The following is a 25,382-nucleotide window of genomic DNA, read 5'->3' on the forward strand; positions in this document are numbered from 1 at the left end:
GTACCTCTCTCTTTTTGTGGCTCAGGCTGACTATTTCAGATTTATATGGGTAGTCCTCTACTTATAATAGCTAATTTAATGACCATTTGAACTTACAAAGGTACTGAAAAAAGTGACATGGCTGTTTTTCAGACTTATGACTGTTGCAGGTTATGTGACCAAAATTAAGAAGCTGGGCAACTGACTCATATTTATAATGGTTATAGTGTTCTGGGGGGATCATGTGATCCCCTTTTGCAATCTTCTCACAAGCAAAGTCAGTGGGGAAGCCCAATTCACTTAACAACCATGTTACTAACTTAAGAGGTGCAGTGCTTCATTTAACAACTGTGTGACGAGAAAAGTCATAAAATGGGGCAAAATTAACAACTGCTTAACTTAGCAACATACATTTTGGGCTCAACTGTGGTTGTAAGTTAAGGACTACCTGTACATATAATGTACATTCTACAACTGCGATATCATTGATGAATCTGTTAGCTCGTTCATCATTACAATCACCCCCTGCTAAATGCTAGCATTTTATTTTGAGAAGAACAGCTTATTTCTTAAATTTGCAGGAAAAAATTATAAAGGTCCTATTTCCTCATAAGTCTTCGCAGCGAACACTTCCACATGTCACACCAGGGTAAATGGAACACATGCTTCTTACCCTAAAAGCTTTTTTATCTGATTATTAAACACATATGTTTTAAAATAATTCTCTGTCTCTATAAAACAATTCCCTATTCAATTTCCTTCTTTTTTGCTGCCAGAATCTGCATAAGGACTTGGTAGTTTCTGCAGATTTTGAAATCTTCCATGATTTGGAATTAATCATAGTCACTGATTTCTTCAGTTACTACCCAGGAACCGATATAGAGTCAACACATTCATTGATATCCTATCTCTTCTGATTTCTCTTGCCTTTCTAATATTGCAAAGCTGTTTTCTAATATTTATAACATTCAAGAGTATTAGCATGATTTTCTGGAGCCTGTGCATGTCCTTTCTCCCAGTTAATAACCCTAGACTGAATTTGTGTTGCTTGGATAATATTTACCCAATGATATTCCCCCATTCAGACTTGGGTGGGCTGGCTCCTCCTGTTTCCCTCTTTAGCAGTGTTTGTATGCCAAAAATCGTTAGCAACTTCTTCCCATCCCTTAAATTTCCTGTATCCTGAATCTGGACCTCAATCATTTCTGACTTTCTTATTCACCCTGCCCCTTCTAAAGTTATTTCTATTTGTAGCTTTTGGATAAAGGTTTCTACAGTCTTATGGATAATTTTTATTTTCACTGACTTTGTCCCCATGTTCACCTTCCTTCTCATGCAACAACTTCATATATGCCTCAGGAGATCTTCCTGGCATCTCTGGCCTTTGATTTCATGGCTGTCACAGATGTGGTTTATCTTGGAGAAAATAAATTTTTCCTAAGAAAAAGTCATTTTTATTTGGAGCAAACAGATCAGACTAAAAAGTGAACTGTCTATGGCCTAACTGAAATTATATTTCTTCTCCTACATTCAGTTTGATAGCATTTTGGTAGCAGAAGAACTTCTATGTCTAATCAGCTGTTATAAAACAGTCTACTAGAATAGAAACCATTGCCATAATAGGCCTCAGAAATATGTAACTTAAGGCTTCTGACTGGAATTCTACTGACATTCAGGAATCTCCAGAATTATCAGACTTTCTGACCTCTTAGCTTTCTTTTCTTTATAACCTTACAAGAGCTGAAGTATGTGGCTTGTTTACAGTCCTTTCCTTACAATAAAAAAATCCCCAATTTTCCAGTTTTGTTCCTGCTTCTGTTCCTCCTATGTTTTTCCTTTCCAGAAGATATTGGCTCCTCCTTCTCTTGTTCACAAATTGGGACTGTATTCCACTACATTCCTACTCTAGTGCAAATAGCAAATATAGTAAGCAGCACAACAAAAAGTAGCACAATGTATTAAACTAGGACAATGGGTTTAAACTAGAATTCCTTGTGTATCCAATCACACTTGGCCAATAAAGGATTCTATTCTCAGTAAGAGTCAATGAACATTGGGCACCACTCAGAGAAGAACCTAGCTCCACATTCTTAAGTGTTTTCATGATGTTCAGAAAAAAAATCATAGGTAGCTCAGTGTAAAATGCCAAGCACTGTTGCTGGTCAGGGCTGAAGAAACAGGTTCTGCATTCTTCTGTCACCTGAGGCATGTCACACTGTTCTCCATTTTTTTCTTCCCTGCAGACTGAAGCAGTTGCAAGCAAGAAGCTCAACTAAACTGAAATTGCTTTACCCTAAAAATGACTGTTTTCTTCATTCACTCTTCCCAGCTCCTGGTTCTCTGAGGAAAGCATAATGGGGTTTAGAGCAAGTTTGCTCAGGAGGAAACACAGCTTAAACGTACAGTGCCTTGGGTGTGCTGTGAAAATTGAATGGATTTCTATGTGGGCTCAATCCTTCTCAATTATGTGGCTAATTGGGGTTTGTTTTTTTTTAAGCAAGAAGGGTGTGAGTGTGTAACCTGGATTTTGTTGGTGGGAGAGGCACGGTGGTCAGGGGGACACAAGTGATGAGAGATGCGTCATGATGCAAGATTTGCACCTTACATAGGTTGTCCAGGTGTCAGCATGCAAGAATGCCAGGGTAGGATTTGTATACCGTACACACGTCATACCGTGTGTCTTCTCATATTTAATGTAATTTTGGTCTCCTGAAGATGCCTATAGGAAAGTTCTTTTATTTATGTACATCTAACTTTAACTGTGACAGTGTTTCTCGCTCGTGGCAACTTTAAGTTATGTGGATTTCAACTCCCAGAATTCCCTAGCCAGCCTGATCTAACAAATAATAGGCCAATTTGGGCTTCAGAACTTGGAACTTCACTTTGAAGCATGGTTGCCAGTGTGAGCAGGAGACTGGGACCTCCTAATTATTTTCGCTCATCACATATAATAAATCAAATGACCCAATACTGCAACGTTATCCTCCAAATAAATGTCCCTGGTCAAGCTCCCCTTTGACTATAGACTTCCTTGTGGTTTCAGGATAGGTCATGTTGCGTATTAGAGCCCTGCGCATTCCAGTTTATGAATTGCTATTTTCTGAGTGACGGAGTGTTACAGCCCAATAATCCCACGTTATGAATTTGCAACAAGGAAATAATGACTGAAAAGGAATAAGAAAGAATAGTGGTTTTCAGTGGCAGCCATGCTTCAGCTGTAATTGCATCAAAAATCTACAGTAGCAAAACATTAGTTTTCCTGCCAATATTTTTATTTGACTTTTGTTCCACCTCATTCAGAAAATGTTACTCTATTTATTTCTCCTCTTCCTATGTTATGTCTTCTTTTCTTCTCAACAATCATAGGGAAGAAAACCTTTAAAGGAGAGAAATGGAGTAACCACACATTTCTGACTGATGATGCTAGGGATATTTACCTGGCAATATATTAAGAATAATCCTCAAATAAAGCAAGAAAATATAAATAACAAGCATTTAATTCAGATATATCACATTCATTTAGATGTATATAAATAATATTTTTTAAAAATAGGATATAGCCTAATACCAGTGGTGAGATTCAAATTTTTTTTACTACCGGTTCTTTGGGTGTGGCTTGGCTTGGTGGGCGTGGCTTGGTGGGCATGGCAGGGGAAGAATATTGCAAAATCCCCATTTCCTCCCCACTCCTAGAGGAAGGTTACTGCAAAACCTCATTCCCTCCCCATCCCACTAACCTGCTTTCCAGCTCCGTTCTCATGTGCAGGGCAACAAAAGAAGATCCAGCCGATCAGCTGGGACTCTGGAGGCAGAGAATAGATGAGGGTGAGGCCAGTCAGAGGTGGTATTTGCCAGGTTCTTCGGATTACTCAACATTCCCGCTACCGGTTCTCCAGAACTGGTCAGAACCTGCTGAATACCACCTCTGCCTAGTATTGATCACATGCTGAGAGTAAGTTAAATTGTATTTTACAATATAGATAATCCTCATCTTACAACAGTTCAGTGACTGTTCAAAGTTAACAATGGCAGTGAAAACAGTGAGTTATGATCATTTTTCATATTCATGATGGTTGTAGCATCCCTGTGGTCACATGATCAAAATTCAGCCGCTTGGCAATTGGCTCATATTTATGATTGGTGCAGTGTCACGGAGTCATGTGATCACCTCTGCGATTTTCTGACAAAGTCAATGGGGAAGCCAGAGTCACACAACTGTGTTACTACTAATTTAACAATTGCAACAATACATTTAACAACTCTGACAATAAAGATTCTAAAATGGGGCAAAACTCATTTAACAAATGTCTCACCTACCAACATAAATTCTGGGCTCAATCGTGGTCATAAGTTGAGGACTACCTGTATTGCCTTTTGTGAATATCCTTTTGGACAGTGTTTCCTCCCCCCCCCCCTCCATTTCCTGCCTTCTTTCCCAAGTGTTTGAAATTTAAAATATAGAAGAATCTGGTCTGGAAATTCAGTGTTTTAAAGGAATAGCCCACATCAAAGGCTTAATCCCTGAATCCTTGAATGAAGAAAAGAATTGAGTATGGAGTAACATGTGTTAAATCAGAGCAAGTCAGAGAACAGACTTCAGTCACTGCTCAGGGGGATATGCAACTGATTGTTTGATGGAATTAATACCATTGTTCAGGGACAGCTGCTGGTGCCCCGGGTGGCAAAAGGAGACTGCTTCTCTGTCTTTTGACATCACTTCCAAAGAGGAAGTGCACATCAGACTGAGGAGAACTCTGGGAAGGAAAATGCTTGGATGAGGATCCAGATCTTCTCCTTCTATGGTTATATTATGATATATTATATTATATATTTAATGTGAAATCCAATGGAAGCAGAAAAAGAGAGACGGAAAACCAGTCACTACAATGTTAGACATTCTAGTGCAGTGGTGGCTAACTTTTTTGGCTCCTGTGCCAAAAATTGTGTGTGTGCTGGCACTCGCGCACTCGCATGCCAGCACCCAGAAGGCAATGCATGCCCCCCCACACCACCTGCACATGTGCGCTCAATCCCACTCACCCCCTTATCTGAACTGCACCTCACAGCTGACTTTTGGGTGGGTTGAGGCCTTTTTTGGCCTCCCAGAGGCTTGAAAAAAGCCTTTGCAAGCCGAATAGGCCCATTTCGTCACTTCCGGCATTACAGGAAGTGATGAAATGGGCCTATTATTTGGCCTGGCAGAGGCTTTTTTTCAAGCCTCTGGGAGGCCAATAAAGGCCTCAAACCACCCAAAAATCAACTGTGAGGCACATGCATGCACAGTGAGGTAGTTTGCCTCGAGCTTGCATGCCAGCACAAATGGCTCTGCATGCCACCTGTGGCACACGTGCCATAGGTTCGCCATCACGGTTCTAGTGCCATTTGCTGACAAGGTTGGTTTTGAACCACAGTTCTCTGCTTATAAAATAAAATAATCACATTCTACCTATGCAAGAATGTGATTGACGAAGTACTTAATGTGTTACCATGTACTTGATTAAAAATGGGGCATACCAGAGGTGGTATTCAGCAGGTTCTGACCAGTTCTGGAGAACCGGTAGCAGAAGTTTTTAGTAGTTCAGAGAACCGGCAAATACCACCTCTGACTGGAGAGTTTACAGTATCCTTCCCCTGCCATGCCCACCAAACCATGCCTACAGAACCAGTAGTAAAAAATTTTTTGAATCCCACCGGCATACATGATAAGTATCTGAATCCATCCAATGTGTGAGGGTAGCTTTTCTGTGGCCTCTTCTAGCTTGAGTTTCCCCAGATGAGATGGAACTTCATTAGTTTTGGCCATGCAAACCTGGAATTATGGCATGAACATTCTAGTGGTCTACCCTGCTGAGTTAAAATCCATGATGTAACCTGAGGCACCCACAATTCCTGAAGTCACTGCTTGCAGCCTTTAGAGACTTCCAAATATTATGATTCAATTATAATGTTTAATTTTACAGGAGGGAAGCATTATTAACTGCTCGTGGGGTCATATTAATCATGTTAATTTCATTGAACAGTAATGAAAAGTAAATCAATTAATTGTTGCTTGCCCACCACTTCCTATTTTTGGAAATGGGATATTGAAAACAAATGACATGTTAGGATCTCTTGACTCCCCTCCCCACTCACAGACAATGTACACACTTGTTCCTTGGAGATCTAGAGTTCTTTTGCATGCGATCCCTTTGGTTGGAATTAGCCCTCAAAACTCCTTCGAGCATGATCTACTAAGCTACAGAGACAGCTATATTGATCCATCTCAGAAGGAAATGCGACCTAGTGCACAGCAACCTCTGCTATTTTCTTTCTTAGCATTAATGCTTCCTCTGTTTGCTCTGTTAACTCACTCAAATGGTACATGTTTATATTTAAACATGACCTTTCCCATCTTGGAACCAACTATTAATGCCTAACAACTTCTTTATTTTTCTAATCAATAAGCCTTATAGAACAGGTATACTTGGCAATTCCCAGTTTCAAAGATTTTCTCTTCAATCACTCATCTATACTGCAATTTTTCTCTTCTGTTTACCGTTTCAGATTACAGGTGCAACTAAAAGAACAATAACAAAGAAGATATTTTCTCAAGAAGCTGCATTATACTTCCTCCTTCTATTGTCTGATACTTGTACGTAAGCACTAGTCTGAAAAGACATGTACGGGATTGCATTGTTAGAAATGTTCTTGGAATCACTTTAATTATATGCTTAATAAGATTAAATTAAACCTTGGTTGATCTGTTGACAGTTACTTTTGCAAGATGTATCATTTTACCTGGATTATGTATATTGCAATTCATGTTGTTTTGGACTCAAAGTCTTCCTATCTTTTCATGCATCAGCCTTGAACAACTTTTGATTACCAAAATTGCAATCAAATAAAATATTTACCCCATTACTGGATTATTAAATCTTTGCTTTTACTACCTTGCCTAAATGTTGTCAGTTACCTGTTAGGCCTAGGAACAGGTATAGATTTCTTAATTTTTAATTGGTTAAAAATTAATTGCTTTCTTAATTTTTAATTGCTTAAAAATCAATTTGTGTAGTACTATCAAAAGAAGAATCTGTATGTCCAGTTGCCCCCAGCCGGCTGACCTTTTTCAGCAATAATCCGCAATACATGACTTATCCAAAGTAACATATCTTACATGTGTTTCTCTTTAGTATTTGCAAAATGCAGGTATATTTTAAATGAAATTTAATTTAATTTCAAAAAAATTCAGAGAAATACAAACAGAAGAATTAAGCGCAGGCTAGTGTATGTATTACTTGGTGTGGCTAACATTAAGCTTAGGTTTAGGCCTCTCAATCTTCTTAAGAGTCTCTTTAGGCAGCTATACATCTTACTTGGAACAACCACAATTTGGTTGTGAAAAGAATACTATTTTAAAGTTAAGCCATAAAATATAATCAAGATTCATGATTATAACTATCTATCAAATCATATGGGTTGTGAAGTCTGCCATAATTGCCTTATTGCAATTAGTTCAGGAAGTGCAAATTATGTTGTTTGATATTTAGATGTAAACCAAGCACATTTCTTTCCCACCCCTAGAAGCTGTGGCTATCTGTGGCCAACTACCTGTGGCCAGGATCCACGTTGCTCTCAAGGGGTCAAGTGCTGAATAGGCCAGGTGCACATTCATACAATTTACAATCACTAGGGGCTTTTCTGCTCCTTTTTTTTTCAAATATTTTTTTTATTTTTACTATATAAAGAAAGCAACAATTTCAATATCTGTATAAACAGTATGTTGTCTGGTTACAATTAGTTTAAGTAATAGTCATCATCATCATAATGTTCATAGTTGTGATCATATAACAGTATTTTCTCAACATAATAAATAATCATAATAAACCCTCATGGTAAAATTAATCCTTAGCTTATAATTATTAAATATTTCCTTTGCAGGTATAGTCACCCTTCATTCTGAAACCAGTCCCAGTCTGTTTCTGGGACTCTTTATCGTTAGAATCCATACTTTGAGGAACTGAACTCTGGCACCACCTGCTGGTCTTTCAAAGGCAAAAATCTGATTGGCCTCAAGTGTGCCTGCTAGGGCCATTTACTTCAGTTAATTTGAACTTTGTTTAGAAGTCTAAATGGGGAGCATGGAATCAACTGAGATGAGTAAGCACAAAACAGTTTTTTTGTTTTTGTTTTTTTGCTTTGTGGAGAACTTTTCCAAATTGCATTCAAGGCAATTAGGCTGATCTACTCTTAGTTGCAAGTGCCTATTAACCTTTCAGTCAGCTTCTATTGTGGATAAGGTAATACACACACACACACACACACACACACACACACAGAGAGAGAGATGTTGCTCATTTAAGACTTCACAGGGTTTCATATAACTATTCCCTTCAATCAGGGAATTCCATTCAAAACCTAGCCCTAAATCTAATGGTAAATCTAACAAACTCTATCTCATGGTTCCAAGTATGTCCAGCCTCCCATCAGAACCCACTTGGATACAGACAGATTTCTCAATATTTATCCTAGTCGTATCTATCTTAGTCATGCTTTCCCACGGGGGTCTCCCTATATCCTGTTTTTGCTTATTAATTTTAAGCTTAGTTTTGAGTGCCCTGCCACACATGTTTGGACTAATTATCTGGAATAGGGAGACACCAGGGTAGCACATAAAAGGAATCCTGGCTCCCATTTAACTCTTTCCTAACAGATAAGGAAATCTCTAATAGTTGTTGTTTTTCCAGCTTTGTTTGAAAATCCCATTCTGATGCTGATGTTGGAGGTGGGAGAGAAGTTTATTTTACTAACAGTTCCCTTTCCTGCAAAGCAGTTATCAATTCATGGCTGTTTTACAGACTTCAATGAAGAGAGGTAACACAGACTAACATCATGATATTCCCCACCCACCCACCCACCATATTTCTCAACTTGCCTCTCCCAGTGCTTTCTCCCAAAGGTTTGTCTCTAGTCATGTTTAATTGAGAGACACAGGGGGGTGATGACCCAGACCTTTAACATCGCATGCAATATGGTCCTTGGGACTTTTTTTTTATGCCCCAGAAAGTATTTCAAAATTGCTTGATGACCTATATGGCGTGTTATGTGTGACTACACTGTTTGGTTCTGGCTCATAGAAACTTTGAATAAACTATGGGGAGGGCATGGTCATTTCATAACTCCATTTTAAAGGGTGCTGTTTGTATAAGCATCATCCACATTCTGTTTGCAGATCCAAACATGAACTATTAAGCCCCAAGGGAGGGCTTAACTGAAAAGGTCTGGTAAGGCATATTCTGCATTTAATCCCATCAGTTGCCAGTTTTCTATCTAGTCAATCAATCAGAATAGAGCCAGAAGGAACTGTGGAGATCTAGTCCAACCCCTGCTCAAGCTATACCAAGGGTGTCAAACTCACATCATCATGGTGGCGTCACGTGACATATTGGGATTTCCCCCCTTCTCTAAACTGGGCATGGGAGTGGCCAGCATGTGATGCATCTGGTCTGCGGGCCGGGAGTTTGACAGCCCTGCTCTATATTATTTCAGACAAGTGGCTGTCCAGTCTCTTTTGACCTCCAGTGATGAAGCACCCACAACTTCTGAAGGCAAGCTGCTCCACTGGTTAATTATCCTCACTTTTAGGAAGTTTCTCCTTAATTCCAGGTTGCTTCTCTCCTTGATTAGTTTCCATCCATTGTTTCTTGTCCTGCCCTCTGGTGCTTTGGACAATAAATTGACCCCCTCCTCTTTGTGACAGCCCCTCAAATACTGGAATGCTGCTATCATGTCCCTCCCTATTCTTTCTTTTCTCTAGACTAGCCAAATCCAATTCTTGCAACCATTCTTCATATGTTTTAGTCTCTAGTTCTTTAATCATCTTAGTTGCTCTTCTCTGTAATTTTTCCAAAGTCTCAACATTCTTTTTTATAATGTGGTGACCAAAATTGGATGCAACACCATTCCAGGTATGGTGTTACTAAAGTTTATATAGCGGTATTATATAAATACACTTCCAACCCAATTTATACAGTTTAGTGAAAGTGTAAAGCAGCAACTCCATATCTTTTGTGAAATTTTGAGAAATCCTTCAGAGTTGGAAAAATATTACTAGTGGAGTTCTCCTGCCACCCACTGGCTCATTACTTAAACCACAGAATTGCTAATTCTCTGACACATGATCGGTGGAACAATGACAAGTAATTCTAATATGGTCACTTTGAATCTATTTCCTTCCGACGCTTTTAAAGTGGCTTTGGTACTAGATGGATAACATCAAGAGTTTTAGGCCAGACTTCTTCTGCAGAGCATGGAAGGAAGGATGTTTCAGTTTTCACAGCAGCTTTTTTTAAAGATTCTTGGTCAAAAGGGAAGAATTGAGATTCTCTCTTGGTGCTTCTTCATCATCCTGAGGGCTAGCGCTGTCACGATAAAAGGCAACCTGCTGGATGATGGCACACTCAGCTGGGGAAAGATAAAGGCAGGAATTGGTGTGCAAGTGACTCATCATTGCATCATTTGGAGTAGCTCTGAATAGATGTACTTGTGTGTATTTTCCTGGTGATTAATTTCTCCCCATCAAATGTAGGATGCAAATGCCTTCATTTGAAACAGAATGTGATGAAAATGCTAAAAGAAAATTTTCAGGGAAATCGAGCTCTTCGCGTAAGGAAGAGAAGCCTTCCCAGACAAATCAAAGCACAGAAAAGAAAAAGGAGTATTCTTAGCATTGAGCTATGTTTACCTACTTTAGATCAAAGTGGGCATTATGAGAAATGCCCTAGAAGCAAAAGGGAAGTGATTAGGTCGGAGCAAAATACCAGGCTGTCACGGGACCCAGCAGTTTGTGATTGAGGATTCCTATACCAAACAGTTTAGCTGTCCTACCTTCAAGAACAGCATAGGGCAGGGCTCAGTGGTAGTATTCTACTGGTTCGGCCCGGTTCTGGCAAGCTGGTAGCAGTGATGAGCAACGGAGACCGAACCAGTTCCCTCCACTGCTCTGCTGTTGGGCCCACCCGCTCGCCCGGCCTCCCATACTCAGTTTTATCCATTGAATTTGAAGCACAGCTGCTTTGCACGGCACAGAAGAGTGCTGCGCAGCAGCTGTTGAAGCGACCAGGATCATGCAGGCCTTCATGCAGGGGGCGAGTTTGAATGCCTCTGCGCCTGTGCAAATGCCTCTGCGCCTGCGCATAGTGCACATTTGGTGCACGCATGCATGCAAAGTGCGTGCACGCACACAATGTGAGCCCACCAAGCCACGGCCACCGAACCGGTGGCAAAAATATTTGAATCCCACCACTGGCAGGGCTGTCAAACTTGCGGGCACTGGCCACGCCCACACTCACTTTAGCAAAGGGGAAAAAAGTTGTGAGACGTCACGTGACACCGCCATGACAACACGGGTTTGATACTCCTGGCATAGGGCCAAGCATGTTTACTTCCCTCCCCATCATTGTTCATACTGCTTTTCATGTGCTTGAAGAAGTCATCTTTCATGCCCAAGGGTTACTTTCCATCTACAGAGAGCCTTCCATCCACACACACTCCATGCTAATTTTCTCCTGTCTTTAATTAGTCCCCCAATTTAGTTCCCTGATTACCCTAATTTCCTTTTCTTGTGCTAGAAATTGCATATAGTTATAAAGCCTTGCGAGGCTTAATATCGGGTGCTGACCGCATTCCTTTGACTATGTTCAATATGTTTTATGGACTCTCTGTTATATCAGTTTAGCACAGAAGTGTGCTCTAGCTATGTCACCCGATGGCATTTCCAAATTTGAGGAATTCTTAGCTGTGAACTGGATCCTAGATCTATGGACCTATCCAAAGGGATTTCTAATAGCGAGGTTGATTGGGGCTAAACAGTGCTGCCTCAATATAGCATCTTTCTCGTGGATCTATTTAATTATCCATGATGTCCTGCAGGAGGCATCAAGGAAGAATTGTATTGATGTGCAACATTTAAAAAGAGGACTTTGTCGTTGTGGCTCCAGCAATTATGTAGCAATGGTAATGAAACCAAACCCGTCTGTGTCGCAATATGTAATATTGGTCACTAAGAGGCACAACATGTTTGGTTTTGTCCTATTGAGACACACATGATATAGATAACCAGATTTTATTTCATGGGTTTAAACTCTCTATTGGGAATTGATGTCATGGACTTTTGCATTTGTTTTAGGACCTAAGCCAGATCCAGGTGTGTGATGGTTGCTGGTAAAAAGACACACAGAAGCTATCAAAATGGTATATGCAGTCTACCTTCCCTTAAGCTCTCAGACCAGAGAGTTATCTCAGAATCTCTATTCCTAGTATGCAAGGTTGCCTGCTTGCTTGCCATCTTAATAATAAGATTCCTGCATGCTAACTTTGGCTAGGATATAGACCATAGCTCAGTGGACTCTTCAGATTTGCCTTTTTCAGTAAAGAGGCAGATTGAATAGGGTCATTTGAATATTGATTAGGTCTACCTTAAACCAAATAGTAGAAAAGCCAATATGATGGCCTATATCAGGGGTGTCAAACTCAAGGCCTGGGGGCCGGATCCTGCCGATGGGGTGCTTAGATTTGGCCTGGAAGCAGCGAAGGACCCGCTTGCAGTGCTTGTGCCAGCGAAGTGACTCTGTCAGGCCTTCCACGGTGCCTCTGCGGGACCCTCCTGAGCTCCGTTTTTGGCTGCAATGGCCTCCTACAACTCTCTGCCAGCAAAAACACGGCTCAGTTTTCGCTGGCAGAGCACTCGGGCCACCACAGGTGCCTCTGACACGAGTGATGTTGAGCTAGCCATGCCCACCTGTTCCCCCCCCCCCAACGTCAAACACAACCCTGATGCGGCCCTCAATGAAATCGAGTTTGACCCCCATGGCCTATTTGTTTCCACGTTCCTTACCATCAGACCCTGACAATATTTCTTTCCTGCTCTCCAGGGGAATAACAGCTTTGTTAAAGGTTGTTTACCCTCTTTACTCACAACCTTGTTATGAACCCTTTATTATTATTATTAAACTGAACACAGTGTTCAAGGGCCTGATTGGATTCTAGCAAGCGACTCTTCTCTGCTTTCACTGATTCCTGAAATGATCAACTCCAAGCTGGGGTTACAGATGGATGAGCTGATTGCCAGCTCGGAAGCTACTGATCCGGCTCTTCCTTTTCTCATCACCCTCTCTGAAGCGCTGCTGATGCTTGCCCAAAGGGAAGAGTGACTCAGATTCCCAGCACCGCTGCATCTTCCCAGCAGCAATTACATTGCAAAGCAGTGCTAGACCTTGCAGGACTGAGAAGAGAACACTGGGGTACTGTTCAGCTGTGTAACCTAAATGGCTTTAATTGCTTTTCCTTTGCAGGCTGGTTTTATGTTACCTCTCTACAGCACGGTGTTCGGCATTCCTTAGAAAAAAACCCAAGAGAGATTTTGACACACACACCCAATAAAGAGCAATCACAATTATTTTTTAAAAAAATCATAATAGTAAAACAGAGAAAGTGGAAAGCATTCTGTGTGATATTGATATATGGCAGGGGTGTCAAACTCAAGGCCCAGATCCGATCCACGGGGTGCTTAAATCCGGCTCATGGGGCTGGCCTGGATATATCAAGGGACCGGCTTGTGGTGCCTCTGGTGGCTAAAACAGGCTTGCGGCCCTCCCATGCCTCATTTTCACCCTCCATGGCCTCCTGCAGCATTCTGCCAGCCAAAATTGGGCTGAAAAACAGGCCGAAAAACAACCAAAAATGGGCCCAAAACAGAGTGAAAATGCCCCCCAAATGGGCCCAAAACAGCACACACACAAAAAAATCAAATGGGCCACACAGCCCATTTTTTGCCAGCAGAGTGCTGCACGAAGTCATGGAGGGCAAAAACAAAGGGGGATCGCATGTGGAGCCCCTGGGCCCCATTTTGTCCAGCAGGATGTTGCAGGAACTATCCATCCCACCTCCCTGCCTCCCTCCATCAGCCTGCAGAGGAGAACAACAATGCTGATCCAGCCCTCGAAGAAATCCACTTTGACACCCCTGGTATATGGGAAAGACCTTGGGAGAAAGAGCCAGGAAACAATCCCTAGGGAACAATCAGATAAGAGACAGATAGCCTAGAGCTGCATAATGGGTGGGGCAAGAGACTCAGAAAGGAAGCAGCTAGAGAATTGTACTTTCAGACTTGCAAGATTAATATAGCTCTACAATAAGAAAGAATTAGCTCATCTGGTTGTGTTTCCTGTCTGGTCTTCCTAGTAAGCTGACATCAATCTTGCAAGTCCAATAGTACAATTGTCTCCTTTGCAGCCTGAGAAACTAGGAGGGTCTCTTCTGAGCTGCTTGCCTCACCTATTATCCAGCTGCAGTAAACCTATTTAACTTTTTTTCAGAACCATACATCGCTATTTGCTAACGTTATCCTTTTGCTAACTAATTTATCCCTTCCTATGGATAGATATGTTAATAGCCAATATGGAAAAAAGTTTTATTTTGGGAGATTTTTTATCTATCTCTCTATTATCTCTCTATTATCTACTTCTCTCCCCCACCCCCATCATTAAACTTGTCAAACGAAATAAAAACAGTGTGAAAAATGACTGGAATCAATTCGCCCAATTTAAGGAGTATCACACTTTTCATATAAAAAACCATCAGCCAAATTTTATTTGGTTGTTTTCCAAGCAAACTCCAATGCTGTCGTGATCATTTTGGGGGTACAATTTTCTGACACTGAACATACACAGGCTTGTTCCATTGTTTTTGTAATCCTTGTGCATCTATTGCAAAACAACAACCTATCCTAATTCCCGTCTGCCTTTGGGGAAAGTAAAGACAGCGGATGCCTCTTCTTCCCTTCCCTTTGGTACTTTCCCACTCTTAATTAGTTTCCCAGTACAAGCAAATGTGATGAATTGTCAATCAGTTTAAAGCTGGGAATCTCCACCCTATTTTTATAAATACTAAGCTTCTTCCTGCTTTGATGCAAACTAAATAACACCACACTTCTGAAAACAGCTGCATTTGGCACCACTTGTAAATGCAGTTGCTCAAAAGAGTCTTCATTAAAACAGCTAAAGGAGGGATAAAAGCAAGCTGAGAAAAATAGCATGAGGATAATGGATTGGAATATGCACTGCATGTCCAGTAGGTGAAGCAGCCGTTCCCATGGATAGATATAATGTTCCTGATGGTCCATTCCAAGTCTATTTGCTCCCTTTGTGAAGTTACCGAATGTAAGGACTGCAGTAAATTGTGCTGATTCATGACACCTTGCTCTGGGCCTTAAAAATAGAAAGTTCTGCCTATAATTCAGAAATGACAGGAAAGTGCTGAAGTTCAAAAGTACCATGGGGGATGTTTGAATACTGGTATTCAAATTCAATGCCTGTAGGGTAAAGCTGAGGGATTTGCTGCACTCGGAAGATCTATAAAGCTTAAAGTAAATGTATTTTTTCATGGGTCACATGATCCTTAGAAAAGATGCCCCAACAATAGGAAATATAGGAAAAGATACATTTAGATGAAGGAGTTACAGACAGGTGCTAGGTGTGTGTTCCTATATGCCCTAAAAGTCCCTATTTGCTTTGGAATTCAAGGATAAATAACAGATAAACAGAGTTTGAAGGGACCTTAGTCCAACCAACTGCATAGGGCTAATAGACAGAAGTGAATATTGTGTTCTGCAGTGTTGAATGCTGAAGTATTCTCAGCAAAATTCTGTAAAACTGTTTTGACTTCACTTACCAAAGCTGCTTTGATTCTAATCATAGAAAGAAGTTGTAGGCCATTACAGAGAATTATCAAGGCTGATACTTTCAGCCAAAATGTGGAGGAGGCTGCTTTTCTTTGTTCAACAATGCAGATTGTGCAGGTACTTGCACCTCTGAAAAGCAGAAAAATGGTGTGAAAATCGCATTTTGTCAAAGGGCTGATTAAAGCAATAACTCCATCTCATGTTACACATAACTTTTTTTTTAATCTTATGTTCTATAATCTTGTTAGAACTTTTAAGTGCTGGTAGAGGTAAAAATTATGTTCCTGTATAGCTAGGCTTAATGCTTTATGTTATATTTATGTTGACATGCATAAATAGCAAAGTGAATTATTATGCAGCAGTATTTCAAAATGCTAAGTAAACTTTCCATTTGGAGCTTCAGCTTAAATCTCTTCATAATGCTCTGAAAAGAAAATTACACAAGGAATTCAAGCTTTATAAAAGCACTCTGACTAATAAATGCATAAGAGTTAACAATTCAGACTTATGTGTTTCCTATTTGTTTAGTAACTGCACTGATGATTTAATAGGTTCAAGAATAGACATTACAACATAATAGTATGAATATTCCTATTTATACATATTCCAAGAAGAAAATTGTCCTCACTGTTAGGAAGTTTCTCTTAATTCCAGATTGCTTCTCTCCTTGATAAGGAAACTAATCAAGGACAGAAGCAACCTGGAACTAAGGAGAAACTTCTTAACAGTGAGGACAATTAACCAGTGGAACAGCTTGCCATCAGAAGCTGTGGGTGCTTCATCACTGGAGGTTTTTAAGAAGAGACTGGACAGACACTTGTCTGAAATAGTATAGAGTTTCCTGCTTGAGCAGGGAGGTAGACTAGAAGATCTCCAAGATCCCTTCCAGCTCTGTTCTGATTGAGAAGGTCCTAAAAAAGTAATTTCCCCCCTATGTTATGGCCCTTGGGCAGGTTGAACTTGTATTCAGAGAGAAGCAAATGAGACCTCAGGAAAATCTAATGTTCTCATGGATACATGATTCACAGGCTGTCACTTCATGCAGTGTTACTGGCTCCAATGTGTTCTTCTTCGGTTATTTTAAGTTAAGATTAAATACATACAGAGCCACTAGATGTCAGGCTTTACTGGCACTCTCTGTTTCTTTCAAAAGAATATATCCCACTGACCCTGTTCACTCAGATGTACTGGCTAAATATTCCTCATGTTCTGTTCTTTTTCATGTCATAACATCTGCTTCTTGAGCAATCCTCTCGACATGGATTACAGCACCTTCCAGAAGTGATGTTGGAACATTGCCAGCTGGTGAGCTTTGTTAGGCCTAAGGTCTTGTTGATTTCTGTTTTCTGTTCTTCTCAACTGAATCAATAGCGACAGACACATCCAAGGAAATATAGAAAGAGCTCTATAGCTAATTAAGAGTTGATTTCTGGACTGACATGCTGAATCGAGGCAGTGAGTCAGTACTGTTCTAGATATAAGACCAGGTCAGTGTTTCAGGCTCCTTAATGTGCTCAGAATTCCCTTCCCAGAAGGATTGCAATCAGCTTCCACATAGCTTAGTGGATAGTAAAAAGCATAACACTACCTGAAAATCACAAGTTTGTCAATATGACTCCAGAGATACTACTTTCCATTAAGGATGCACATATTTTTCTTGTTTATATTCCTAAGATCTGGAAGGTACCATGAAATTAAGAACTGATGTTATACAGATGGCCACAAGAATGATGAAACAATATCAGAAGAAGAAATCTCTGTATAATTTGCCATCATGTATTGCTGGCATATATCTTTAATGAACATTTCAACTATTCAATTTCTGACAAAGGGCACATATTTTTGTAACCTGGATGGATCTTTATGAACTAATTTTTGTTTATAAGGCAAATTTAAATATGCAGGAATCTCTCCCTCTCTCTCTCTCTCTCCAATCATCGTTTTAGTCATTGTCTATCCATGGATCGATGACATCAGCAAGTATTGAGAGCCCTATACATACTCTCTCTCTGTCTGTGTGTGTGTGTGTGTATACAATCATTTTAGTCATTGTCTATCCATGGATCGATGACATCAGCAAGTATTGAGAGCCCTATACATACTCTCTCTCTCTCTCTCTCTGTGTGTGTGTGTGTGTGTGTATACAATCATTTTTGTTAGATCTGAGGTGGATCAGGTCGAAGGAGACACGAGACCATTCTAGTGAGTTCAGCTCTTTATTTAGAATAGGAATAGTCTGGGGAATACAAGCCACGGCAGCCCTTCATATAGGGCTGGCTCGCGGCTCGGCGGCCAATGGCAGCGCTTTGAATCTCCCGCGATCGGCACAGTCAATCGCGGCAGATTCTTAGCGCTCCAATCACGGCCGGGGTTTCGACCAATCAGGTGGCTGTCCGTCTGGACCAATCAGTTGTGAGGGTTTGGAGTATGCTAATACAGCACAATTTTAGTCATTGTCTATCCATGGATCGATGACATCAGCAAGTATTGAGAGCCCTATACATACTCTCTCTCTCTCTCTCTCTCTCTCTCTGTGTGTGTGTGTATACAATCATTTTAGTCATTGTCTATCCATGGATCGATGACATCAGCATACTCTCTGTGTGTGTGTGTGTATACAATCATTTTAGTAATTGTCTATCCATGGATCGATGACATCAGCAAGTATTGAAAACCCTATACATACTCTCTCTCTGTGTGTGTGTATACAATCATTTTAGTCATTGTCTATCCATGGATTGATGACATCAGCAAGTATTGTGGGATATACTGTATATATATATATATATATATATATATATATATATATATATATATATATATATATATATATATATATATATATATATATATATATATATATATATAATAATATATATATATATATATATATATATATATATATATATATATATATATATATCAGTCTTGGCGTGTTCGGGTATATATATAAAATTTGTGTGTGTGTGTATATGCATTATCATAATTTTATATAGTATATATATATATATATATATAGCACATTATTTTCTTACTATTTTTCTTACTATTGTATATAATACTTATTGCTTAATAAAGTACATACAGAAATAATGTTAACATTAGCTAGGAGCCAATGGTGTTAAGAAATTTTCAAGATAGCCTACTTCTTAAATTAGTGTACTTTGTTGGTTTATTGTGAAAATAAAGGGTGACATAATGATATAATTTTATGAAGTCCTCCAGATATTTTTATTTTCTAAGAAAGATTAACATATCTCATAATATAGAAAATAACGTGGGCCTAAAACTAATTCATGTTTTTTAACCACTTGTTTTACTCATTTCTCATTCATTTAATTATTCATATTTATCAAACTTATACAGTGATATCATAGTTATGTGGCAAATCTATCCAACCCTGTTCAGAAATTAAATGAAATTCTCTAGGACTTTATGTCATATAACTATGTATAAAATTAGAGCACTGGACTGCAATCTGATATCTTTTTACTTGCTGCTAAGCCTCTTGAACTGAATGCAAGATATTTGGCACTATATACAATTACAATTTTAGAATCAGTGAAGGAGGCAGAACTGCTATATTATCTAATCCAATCTTTCTTCTTGTTGTTTTAGGAAAGTCACAAAGGATTTCTTATAGGTGTACAGTTGCTATCTGAAGATCTGAAGTGAAAAAAGGCCTGTGAAGGGATCCAGGATGTTCACTATCTGGATATATACCACCTCTTATTGTTGCTCAAATGATTTCATTCTCCTGTAGATAATCAGCTATTTAGAATGGAAGTCCTCCAGAGGTGGTATTCAGCAGGTTCTGACCAGTTCTGGACAACCAGTAGCGGAAATTTTGAGTATCTTGGAGAACCGGCAAATCCCACCTCTGACTGGAGATTTTACAGTATCCTTCCCCTGCCACGCCCACCAAGCCACGCCCACAGAACCGAGAGTAAAAAAAATGTGAATCCCACCCCTGAAGTCCTCAAGTCCAAAGCTTTCTTACATATGAGACATGTTTTATGGCTGCAGTTGCATTCTAAGACAGTGTTTTATTACATATTTCTACAATGTAAGTTAGTCGGAAAAGCTGACCTGAACACAGGAAAAACTGGTTAAAAAAAAAAATCTGACCAAAGGTAGGAAAAACAAATCAGAGTTCAGTAACTTCTAACAGATAGTGCAGGATATACAGTGACTGGGATTTGGCTTGGTTACAGTAGCAAAATTATGGTTTAAAGGACAGTTGAGAACATGACAACCCAGGTCAGTCTGTGAGTCCTAATACCCAGATCTGGTTATGAGATGCTTTAGGATGTGCCTCAAATGCACGCAACATAAAAGAGAGTCTAGAAGGCAGACATAGATTTGCAAAACAGAGATCACACAGATGCTGCCTAGTTACCGTGTTTCCCAGAAAATAAGCATGGGGATGGGCGTGGCCAGCACAAGAGGTGGCGAACATGCACGGGGCCGATGGTGTCCAGCTGCATCCGCACTCCGCCCACCCCTTGGTGCAGTGCAAATACCGTTAATACCAAAGAGAGAGGGGAAGCTTCTTGATTCCTATGCTTTTCATGTTTCTTCACTTTTCATCAGTGTAAACGTGTGTGTGTGTGTGTGTGTGTGTGTGTGTGTGTGTGTGTGGTGTGTGCAGCTCTTCCCGAGGGAGAAGAGCGCAATTTGAAGGTTGTCAGCACATGCACACACAACCAGTGAAAGATATGGCGATCGCTGTGTATTTTCAGGGTAGCACAAAAACGCGGGAAGAGCTCTGCTCCCCAACACACACACACACACACACACACACACACACAGAGAGAGAGAGAGAGAGAGAGAGAGAGAGAGAGAGAGAGAGAGATGAAAAAGTCCCTCAGCCCTCCCCCAGGGCAGCTATATCCCTTTACTAAACTGTTTTCCAGCTTCTCATGAAAAAAAATAGATCTTGTGAAGTTGGAAGGCGTGAACTACTTTTTTTTACTGCAGTCCCACAGACTACATTTGTTGCCCTGACAAGCAGTGGAGAACGAAGCTGGAGAGGAGAGAGAGAGAGAGAGAGAGGGAGGGAGGGAGGGAGAGGGAGAGGGAGAGAGGAGAGGGAGAGGGAGAGAGAGGGAGAGGGAGTGAGAGACAGACAGACAGACATCGCCGCCAGCTCTCTGAGGTTGGATTGGATAGCCCTCTCTCTCACGCTCTCTCTTCAGTGGCAATGGTGGTACTTCAGTGCCTGAGCGGCAAGGTACTTCTCCCTTACCCTGCCTGCTGGATCAGCTACTGCCGGGACAATGCTCAGCTACAGCAGGCCCTGTGCTGGCTGCCAAGAGTCTGCCCCTGTTGCTGCTGGCCTTGTGGGGGCTCTTTGCCCTCCTGGCAGCACTGCTCTCGGCCACTCTGGTGGGATGTCACCCTGCCAAGGTCTCTTCATGAGCATCCCCTGGTGGAGCCATGCCTATACCGCCTCATCCACTGCCGCCTTTGGGCTGCTGAGCGCTGGCCTGCATGTATATTTGGTGCTGCAGGCACCGGGTTTACAGCTATGCCGAGCCTGGCACTCTTCAGGCCCTGTTAGGTGCTGCATCTCTCTTGCCAGATCTGCATGGGGTAGTGCCTGTGGAAGATAATGGAGGATGCTGGAGAGCAGCCAGAGCTTGGCGGTGGGCTGGGCGATGCAGAAAGTGAGGTGGCTGCAGAGTCGCTGCTAGTGAGGCAGACACCGAAGGCAACCAGGGGCAGCCCCACGCCTGCATGATACAGCTGGCAAGAGAGCAGCAGTGCCCACCAGGGCCCAAAGAGTGCTAGTCTCAGTGTAGCTGTAAGCCCGGCGTCTGCAGATTGAGGCTGCAAAAGCGGCTATGCTTCTTGGAGCCACCACCAGCTGGAAATCAGCTGTTTTGTGTAGGTGTGTGAGGGCTCCTGCAGAAACGGCTGTGCTTCATGGAGCCGGAGGCAGGAACACATCCGCAAATCACCTGTTTCGCAGACGAAGCTGCTGGTAAGACCATTAGGCAAGGAGGTACGAGGCACGAGGGACAGCTCGCCCCTGCCCCCTGCCTCCCAGTACTGGGGGGGAAAAATAAGACCGTCCCGAAAATAAGACCTGGTGCCTTTTTGGTGGCCCCAAAAATGTAAGACCGGGTCTTATTTTTGGGGAAACACAGTGCATTTTAAGATAAACTCTGGTTTGCCTGGTTTCAGCTCTGGACTTCAGATGCATTTTTCAACTTTACTCCAGCAGTTTCCCTCTCTATTCTTAGCAAATCATCCTCTCTTCCTCATTTGGTTCTCCTTTAGTGGAAATGACCATCTTTTCCTTTTTGCAGGACCTGATCCTGAAGAGATCCTGATCCTCATCAGAGGCAAGGATGACTCAAGGATTGCCTCATTAGGAAGGCAATGCGTATAATGCTCTATCTGCAACAGCTATACTTCACCAATAATTATGCTGAATACAGGATTTAAAAAATCCTAATTTTTTTTCCTGCAAGAGCCTGGTGGGATTTGAGTGGAGTTTTTTTTAAAGAGGAAAAGGTGTCAAGGAATTTTTTATAAGGAGCTTCTCACACAAATCCTATGGATTTAATCAGTCTATTTATTTCATTTATTTCATTGTTGATCTCCTCTTCCCAATACATCTCTTGTTTCAGTCTAAATTATTTGTTTCATTGTTGATCTCCTCTTGCCAATACTTTCCCCCCAAATTTCAGCTGAATACTTTCCTGCTGTCAGTCATTAGAGGTATTCTGACTTTTTTTTTCTGCTGAGAGATCTATGAAAAGTGCTATTTAATGAAATGTGTCCATTAATGCCCTAAGACAAGTTTAATTTTAGAAAAGTATAGTTTCTTCGGTTGCCTAAATTTGATTTTATTTATGAGCCAGGACAGAGAGGCGCAGTGGCTCAGTAGCTTAAAGGATGTCAGAAAAGTTCTGAACTCTGGCAGTTTGAGTCCTACCGCCACGTGATGGAGTGAGTTCTTGTCACTTGCGTTTCCTGCCAACCTAGTAGTTTTAAAGCATGCGACTTGAAATCAGATAAATAGATAATAATGTTCTATCATGGAGCATGATGTTGGCCACATGACCATGGAAACATCTTTGGATCGCACTAGCTCAATGGCTTAAAGAAATAGAGATCAACATCACCCCCTAAAGTTTTACCTAGAGGAGTAAAAAACACAGGGACTCCTTTACTGTTACCTTTTTATAAGCCAGGACTGTCCACAATATGGTGCTTTGGAAGTTTGCAGGACTTCACACACTTTATCTTACTAAAAATCCTTATGACTCCCTGAAGTTAAAGTTGTGAATGCTTTTATTTCAGATGGCCATCTGGGGCTTGCTAAAGATGATCTAGCTGCTAGATGACCTAGTTCATAGCATGTGAATTCACCCCAGCCTCTGAGTCAGTACATGACACCATCTCTTGGCATTTTAAGTGTTTTTACGGAGGCATAAAGTCACAGTTAGTATAGCAATAGTTATTGAGAAAGCTAAGGTTCTGAAAAACTCTGCAGTTAGATATACCTAAGATGTAATATTTTTGGCCATGATATTTATTACACAAAACTTGGTGCCACTTGCAGCTGGATAACTACAGCTCCAATCCAAAGAGTGTTAAATTTCAATTGATTTGCAGCAATTTTATCCTTGAAGAATTTAGCGAGTAACACATTGCTCTTCCCCCGCAGGCTATTCTAAACTAAGGTTGCTGAAGACGAATCTTATTTATCCCACTGGCAGCTTTTTCTGAAAGCAGGAAACTGTTGTATTTTGTGCCAATTGCAACTTCTGGATAGTCTTCAGAGACAGACCTACATAGAGTACATTACAGTGGTCAGTATGAGAGTCATATGTAATCTTTGCCAGGGCATCTATGCCCAGATACAGTATGCCTATTTGAACTAATCTATATTGATTTTTTGTTTCTTGCCAATGGGTTTGACATGACTATGTGGCATTGCAATGAAGACCCACTCCCTGTATATGTACGTGCAACATTGTAGTGCTCATACCAAAGAATGGAGTTTGCACTATGCTGTCACAGTAGTGCTGCTTTCATCACCTGAAAAACTAATACACCTAAATGATTGAAAGATATCCATATGCTTCTCATGAGGAATTGTTGCAACACAAGGGCCAGAATTTTCTATTTTGCCATTTCTAAAAGTGCTAATCTGGTGGCATCGATTGTTATTACTTTAGAATAACATACAATAGGCACAGCATCAAAGTAGCCCCATTTCTGACTTCCTCCACATTATGTAGCCTCCCAGGGATATCCTCAGGGGATGAGCAAAAAGTAAAGATGACAGCCATGGTGTGTGATTGTAGCTCCAACTGCTTTTATGGATAGGGATAACTTCAGTTGCATCCCTGTGGTTTCCATCTTGATTTTTGGGATGAGAGGCTTGCATGATATCTGCATGCAAGCAGCAGAAATTATTCTTGATCATGCAATGTTTTTCTTTTGCTAATATTCATATTGCCACACACAAGCAAAGGGACTACATGACATTGGCAATGCAGGATTATTTGTTGGCATTTATTTATTTTTTTTGGATTTTGAATAAGTCCCTGGCTATTGCCTGGCCATGTCCCTGTAGTTTTCTTGATTTGCCACTTTCTGTTTCCTAGGCTGAGAGTTAGTGACTATCCCAAAGTCACCCAGTTGGCTTTTTGCTTAAGGTGGGAGTAGAATTCATGGGCTCTTAATTTGTAGCCCAGTGTAAACTGTCTAACCTTTATACCAAATGCTAAATTCTTTAGCACATTGAGGGAAATATGTTCTCTCTCTTTCTCTCCCCCTCCCCCTCTCATCTATCTATCCATCCATCTATCCATCCATCTATCATCTACCAATATCTCTTTATCATATCTCTAGTCTCTGTCTGTCTCCCTCTCCCTCCCTCTCCCACTTTCTCTCAGCTGTCTACATTCAACCACCCAACCACCTATTCAAACACGACCTAAGCAAAGCTAGTTTTGATTCTAACACAATCTTCATTTTGCCAGACCTTATCATCACCCTTCTCTAACCTGTTGTCCTCTAAGTCCTGGAGATTTCCTAACTACTTAAGCCCCAACATTTCTGGAGGTTGTCATGCTATGAAAAGCTGCTTTTCATATACCTGAGTGATATAATGCCTTTCCCTTCAGAGGCCTTTAGTCATTTTTCCAGGAACCAGTCTATGAGGAGTTTCTGAGATTACTGGACTTAAGTGTGGGGAACAGCAATCTGAGGTCACACCAAGGTATGTCTGACTTACATCATTAGGAAGAGAATAACCTCTTCCTACCATCCAAACAGAAAGATTCACAGCCCTAATTATTTGTCTGACAACTGCCTTGTCAAAAAATGTCATGCTGAGCAATCGAGCCCTCAGTTTAGAAAACAATGCATCAAGTAAATTTAATCATCAGTGAAGGCCATCATAAAATACCCTGGAATCTGTGTCAATTATTAATTGCAACCCAGGAAGGATACCCAGAAGCGTTACCTGGATCAAGTGAATTACTTCCAGTAAATAAACATAAAACAAGAGGCCAGCAGATGTCTGATTTCAGAAGACCATTGGAGCCATCTCCTGACAAAAAATGATATTACAGGGAGGAAGTAAAGGAGGGGGGGAAAAATCAGGCCCTGACGTCATTCAGTTTGTGTGGAATGAAAATAGTACGGAGTCCCTGGGTGAGGT

The 25,382-nt window shown here is 40.8% G+C and overlaps 1 long non-coding RNA gene across 7 annotated transcripts in view; it reads left to right on the forward strand.

Annotated features, from left to right (window-relative positions):
* Nucleotides 1-6,879, forward strand: part of LOC113416288 (uncharacterized) — a 73,165-nt gene extending 66,286 nt beyond the window's left edge. For all 7 annotated transcript variants that reach the window (XR_015748091.1, XR_015748092.1, XR_015748093.1 and 4 more), the window contains one exon: nucleotides 6,523-6,879. This is a non-coding gene — a long non-coding RNA (uncharacterized LOC113416288). The remainder of the gene's footprint in view (nucleotides 1-6,522) is intronic.
* The last annotated feature ends 18,503 nt before the right edge of the window (nucleotides 6,880-25,382 follow it).

The sequence above is a fragment of the Notechis scutatus genome, chromosome 2, assembly GCF_049901735.1.
Source record: "Notechis scutatus isolate UNSWTSFEM ecotype Mainland chromosome 2, rNotScu1.2, whole genome shotgun sequence".
Taxonomy (NCBI): Eukaryota; Metazoa; Chordata; class Lepidosauria; order Squamata; family Elapidae; genus Notechis; species Notechis scutatus.